This window comes from Mobula hypostoma, chromosome 24 (assembly GCF_963921235.1).
Source record: "Mobula hypostoma chromosome 24, sMobHyp1.1, whole genome shotgun sequence".
In the NCBI taxonomy this organism is placed as follows: domain Eukaryota; kingdom Metazoa; phylum Chordata; class Chondrichthyes; order Myliobatiformes; family Myliobatidae; genus Mobula; species Mobula hypostoma.
Genome location: NC_086120.1, coordinates 39,093,990 through 39,100,768, shown reverse-complemented (window position 1 = coordinate 39,100,768; position 6,779 = coordinate 39,093,990).

Genomic DNA, 6,779 nt, shown 5'->3' with positions numbered 1-6,779 from the left:
CAGCTCTTATTCTCAGTATTATTTATTTACTTTTTTTTCATTAGTTTGGCGTCTTTTGCACATTGGTTGGTTATCAGTACTTGTGTGTAGTTTTTCATTGATTCTATTGTATTTCTTTGTTCTACTGTGAATGTGTGCCAGAAAATAAATCTCAGGGTAGTATATGCATACTTTGATAGTAAATTTATTTTGAACTTTGAACTTTAAGCTTTAAGTAGTTTTGTTCCAGGACAGTGTGGGATGTGAGGAGAGAGCAGATAGGCTTTGGGAGATATGGTTTGGTTGAATGATTTGTAGATGGAATTGAAAAACATGAGATAATTATCTTCAGTGGGAAAGAAAAGAATATTTTTAAATAGTGATAGATTGGAAGGTGCTCATGAACTTGTATGTTAACTCACTAAAAGCTAGCATGGAGTTACAACAAATTATTACATAGGCAAATTGCTCCAATTTGTCAAGGCTTCAGTGAGGTCATATCAGGTATATAGAGTCATAGAATTGTACAGCATGAAAGCAGGCCATTCGGGACCACGCCATGCTGACTCATCCATACTAGTCCCACTCCCATTACCTGTGTCTTGTCAATTCAGGTGCTGGTCCAGACCCTTCACAAATGCTGTTGGTAACTTTGCCTCTACAACTTTTCTCAGTGGTCTATTCCAGGTACTCGCCTCTCTCTGGGTGAAAATGGTTCCCACTTAAGACCCCACTTACCCTGTACCAGAAGTCCATGTTCACTAGTTTTTATGTATTTATATATTTATTGAGATACAGTGTGGAATAGGCCCTTCCAGCCCTTTGAGCCATGCGGCCCAGCAATCCCCCGATTTAATCTTAGCCTAATCACGGGACAATTTCCAATGACCAATTAACATCCCAAACATTACGTCTTTGGAATACGGGAGGAAACTAGAGCACCCGAAGGATGGTTTATCTACCTTGGATATAGGAAAAGGTTTCCAGCCATCTACTCCTCATAATTTTATATAGCTGAATCACATCCCCTCCTAATCTCCTCCACTCCAGGAAATCGACCTAGTCTCACCTCATAACTGATAAACTCCAACCCAGGCACCATCTTGGAAACTCTCCTCCAAACCCTACACACTATTACATGGCCAATCTTCTTAAGGAAGAGCAAAGAGACCGTGAATGTGTACAGTCTTGGGAATCAAATACTAGAGGGCATGGGTTGATATTGAGAGGGGAAAATATTTAACAGGAACCTAAAGGGCAACTCTTTCACCCAGAAAGAGCTCCTTATGTGGAATGAGCTGCCAGAGGAAGTGGTGGAGGCAGGCATATTAACAAATTATATGGATAAGAAAGGCTTAGGGCAGGGATTCCTAACCTTTTTCATGCCATGGACCAATACCATTAAACAAGAGGTCTGTGGACTCCAGCTTGGGAACGCCTGGTTTAGGGAGATTATAGCCATATTCAGGTAAATGGGACTAGCTTAGATGGGAATTCTGATCAGCATGACCAGATGAGCCCAAGGGCCAGTTTCCATGTTGAGGGACTACATGGCTTGAAGAAGGGTATAGCTGTAAAATAGAGAGTGCAGTGGAGGTTCACCAGATTGACCTCTGGCATGGCAATTTGTCAAAATGGGAAGAAATGAAACACACTGGACCTATACTCTTAGAAGAATGACTGGTGATCTTATTGCAAAATTCTTGTAAGGCTTGATGCTAAATGTGAGGGTAATGCTTTGCTCAGCAGTGATGTCTAGAACTGGTTTCACAATCTCAGATAAGGGGCTCGGCCAATGAGAACAGCCATGGATAGAAATGTCTTCATCCAGAAGGTGGTCAATCTGTTCAATTCTACACTCAAGGCTGTATATGCTGAGAATATTGAAGATGTGTTCATGTGTTTCCATTTTCTGGTCACTCTTCTTTTTTGTTGCTATTTTGAAATGAGCTGAACTGAATATGACTGGATGTTTTTATTTTGTGATTTATAGTCTGTGTTTTTTGCTCATTTTTTTGGCATTTGCATGATTTGGTTGTTTTGCGCATGGGGGGTGGTTGAGGGGTTAACGTTTTTCTTTGAAAGGATTCAGTGATGTCTACCTCACTTTTTTATATAAAGTATTTCTGTTTTTGAATGTTTTTAATCTATTCAATGTACGCATGCTGTAATTGATTTACTTATTTATTATTTTTGTTTATTTTTTCTTTCTCTTCTATATTATGTATTGCATTGAATTGCTGCTGCTAAGTTAACAAATTTCACGTCACATGCCGGTGATAATAAACACGATTCTGACTCCGATTCTGATTCTTTGTTTCATGGCTGTCTGTGCGAAGACGAATTTCAGGGATGTACACTGCATTCATACTTTGATAATAAGTGTACTTTGAGTCTTGAATCTTTGAAGACGGCAATTGGTAAGTTTTTAGCTCCTTGAAGAATCAAGGAGCGTGGAATTTGTCCAGGAAAGTGCTGCTGAGGTAGAAGATAAACAGTGGCCCCATTGAATGGCTGAGCAGGTACAGAGGCTGAACGCCTGGCTCCTGCTTCTATTTCTTTTGGTTTTATGCCTTTTTTGAAAATACTTTAAGACAAGGATGGTGAAAACAAATATCTTGCATGTCTTCTTAATTCCTCTCCCCATCTGCCTACAAGGATCTGTGGAAATGCATGCTAATATCCCTCTGTTCTACTACACTCTTCAGAATTCCACTATTTATTGTTTGAGTTTGAAACGGTATGCAGTGTAATTATCAAGGAGTGTCAAACCAGGTTTAAGAAAGGCTCCGTGGAGGTGGGATGGAGTGGGGGAAGGGTCTTTTGCACCTCCTACGCATTCTTTAAAACTTAGTAAGTTGATTTAAATGTTTAGACTGCGTGGGTACATCCACCCACGTTCAGAATGGTTATATTTTAACAGCTGGGATGAAAGATCTGCGCACGTCTGCAAGCACACAGAATATTAATAGATCAAAGGCAGTGCAAACAAAGTAGTGTCTGGCTGGAGGAAGTGCTGGAAGGTATTGCCCTCAACAGGCCTCTGTTCGCAACTGGACATTATGAAACAAAATATAATTATCATGCCTTCCCCAAAAGCAGGTTTTACTTGTGACATCTGAGTGGGTTCTCAGGAATGAAGTAATTATTATCAGGAGCTTTTCGACATCTATGACACTTTATCCAGGCTGCACTGAAACATAGCCATTTGACACAGCCAATTTGATAAATTATCATCCTACCATTCTGCGTATGGTACTATGCAAAAGACTTTGGCATATATATATAGCTAAGGGGTCTCAGACTTTAGCTCAGTACTGTAGTAATTTTATGTATTGCACTGTACTGCTGCCACAAAAAAAATTTCATGACATATGTGAGTGATGATAAACCTGATTCTGATATGGGTCTCTATTGTGGACTGAGAGTGGGAAGAGGACAGTGAGAGGGGAATCATTGTTGGGAAAAGGGGAAAGGAGAGGGGAGGGAGTGGGAAACACCGAAGAAATATTCTGTAATGATCAATAAACCAATTATTTGGAATGAAATGACCTTGCCTGATGTCTCAGGGCTGGGTGTGTCTGCCTGTCCCACACCCCTCCCGCGGCATTCCACCCTCACCATTCACAACATCCATTGCTCCCACCCAATTTACAAACTCGTTCTCCGCTCCACATTGACAAAGACAGTACTGTGCTAAAGTCTTAGGCTCCCTAGCTATATATATATGTGCCCAAGTATTTTGCATAGTACTGTATACACAATACTTGTAGCTCTACAGTTGAGACAAGTGGCTCCAGACATAATTACATTCTGCAAATGGGCTTGTCAATAAGTTGCCTTGCTGCTGTCTTTCCCAAAATGTAAACTTGTGGAGATGAGGTGGAAACTGAATGAATGTGTATAAAATTATCATGGGCTTTGGCAGACAAAGATCCATCTTACTGGACACTGTGGTTAAAATACAAAGGGTGCATTCACCATAATTAGTGAAAGAATTAAGAGGAAGATGACAAAATATGATTTCACGCTGAAGGTTAGGACATAGGATATAGGACACTACAGCACGGTATAGGCACTTCAGCCTACAATGTTGTACTGAACTTTTAAGCTACTCTAAGATCCCCCATTCCCTCCCACATAGCCTTCTATTTTCCTATCATCTAAATGCCTATCTGAAGTTTCATAAATGTCCCTAATATATATCTGTCTCTATCACAAGCCCTGGCAGTGCGTTCAACACACCCACTACTCACTGTGTGAAAAACCTACCTCCGACATCTCCCTATACTTTCCTTCACTCACTCTAAAATTTTGCCTCTTGGTATTAGCCGCTTCTGACCTGGGGAGACGACTCTGGCTATCGACTCAAGAATAAACCTATTTACCAGTTAATTTGCCACTTCATGAGTGTTTTTTTCTCTCAGTTGTATCTTGATCCCAGTAATGTTGAAAATCACACTGAACATGATTTTTGTACTCCTTCCCATTCTGGCTTCTTTCCCTTTCCATTCCAGTCCTGATGAAGAGTCTCGGTCCAAAATGTTGACCATATATTTCTCTCCATAGATGTTACCTGACCAGCTGAGTTCCTGCAGGAATTTTGTGTTGCTCTGGAATTCCAGCATCTGTGGAATCTCTTGTGTTTATGTTATGGACATAATTTTTGGCCATTTGGCTATTAAATATATAATTTCAAAGTTCAAAGTAAATTTATTATCGAAATACATATATGTCACCATTTACAGCCCTGAGATTCATTTTCATGTTGGCATACTCAATAAATCTATAGAATGATAACTATAACAGAATTATTGAAAAACCACCCAACTTGGACATTCAACCAGAGTGCAGGAGACAGCTATGCAAATACAAAAAGAAAGGAATAATAATAATAAATAAATAAGCAATAAATATCGAGAACATGAGATGAAGAGTCCTCGAAAGTAAATCCATTAGTGATGGGAAAGTTTCAATGATGGGACAAGTGAAGTTGGGTGAAGTTATCCTTTTCAGTTCAAGAACATGATGGATCAGGGGTAATCACTGTGCCTGAACCTGGTGCTCAGAGTCCTGAGGCTCGTGTACCTTTTCCTGGGCATTGGTGTTCTGTACCAGAAAAGAAGGTTGGGTACTGACATCACACAGCTCCAGCAACCTACATTCAATCCTGTCCTCACCAGCTGTACGTATGAAGCTTACAACTTCTCCAGGGACAACCTGGTGACCAGTGGCCCCCAGGAATACTCAATCAACTAAGCACCATCCTGGACCTAAATATTAGTTCCCTCCACCTGCAGTGGACCACAGATGCACTGTGTGGCAGCTTTAAAATGTCCTGGCACACACTAACCGAACCTATGACCAATATTGTCAACACACATAAAAGTTGCTGGTGAACGCAGCAGGCCAGGCAGCATCTCTAGGAATATTGTCGACAAGTTTGAAAAAACAGTCTGGCTGCAGTAGCTTAGTAGCTAATGTAACGCTATAACAACACAAGCCATTTGGGTTCAATTCCATCGTTGTCGGTAATGAGTCTGTACATTCTCCCTGTTACCACGTGGGTTTGACGTGGATACTCCAGTTTCCACCCACATTCCAAAGACGTACGGATTAGTCAATTAATTGGCCACATGGGTGTAATTGCAGTGCTGGCTCATTCAGCTGGAAGGACCTGTTACAATATGGTATCTCAAAATAAATTTTATATATATACATAAATAAACATAATCTACTGTATATCACTCCCTCCCCTGTCTGTTCATGTACCTGTCTAATTACTTAAAATATGTAATTGTATCTGTGGTGTATTTAATATTTTAGTAATATTTGAGTAATCTTGTGTGTACATATATAGAATATATTGTTTGATTAAGCATTATTGTTAATTCAATTAATTCATTATGGGTTCTATGTGAATTCCATACATTACCATGTGATAAGAGCACACCTCGCTTAAAAGAACAAACAAAGACTTGCATCTCTTGGCTCTCTTGTTGTTTTTCTTTGTAATTAGTTTAATGTTCTTTTTCTTTTTAAATCCTTTTATTAATTTTCCAAAATTATAAACAGAATAACAATATTGATACAGAGAGATTGGAATAATCTTATTGTTGATAAACATGTATAAAAAAGACTTCAAATAATACAGGTGTAATAGACTTCCAAACTCTTAATCTAGTTAATCATAGAGAAAAAAAGAAATTTAAAAAATGCAAAGAAAACCCCCCCCCAAAAAAACAAAAAATAAATAAAACTAAATACTAAACACAAAAAAAAAGCAAACGAAACAAAACAAGGCTGGACCAATATCTTAAATCAAATACATTCAATAATGTCGTTAACTCCACTCCTCTATTCATATATTTTAAGTTAATAAGAAAGATTCGGAAAAAGTCTAGTTTAATGTTTTGAAGTTACAGAACCTCCCCTGACAGCAACCTGTCCCATGCCACAGGAGGGGTGTGGGGCAGGTGAAAGAAAAGGAGTGTCAGGGGCAGGGGGTGGTGCAGGTGCAGACACACCCAGCCCTGAGAAACCAGGCAAGGTTAATTGATTCCAGACAATTGGTTTATTGATCATTACAGAATGTCTCTCTGGTGCTTCCCGCTCCCCACCCCTCCCTTCCCCTTTTCCCAATCATGACTCACCTGGTGTATTTCTCTATATGTTATACTCTACTGTCCCACACATGTGATAAATAAATTTGAATCTTGAATCTTAATTGTAAATAAATTTGTATGCCATGTGACTGCCCCAATGTCAATGCATGGTCTGTGATCCTGTTCACCTGATCA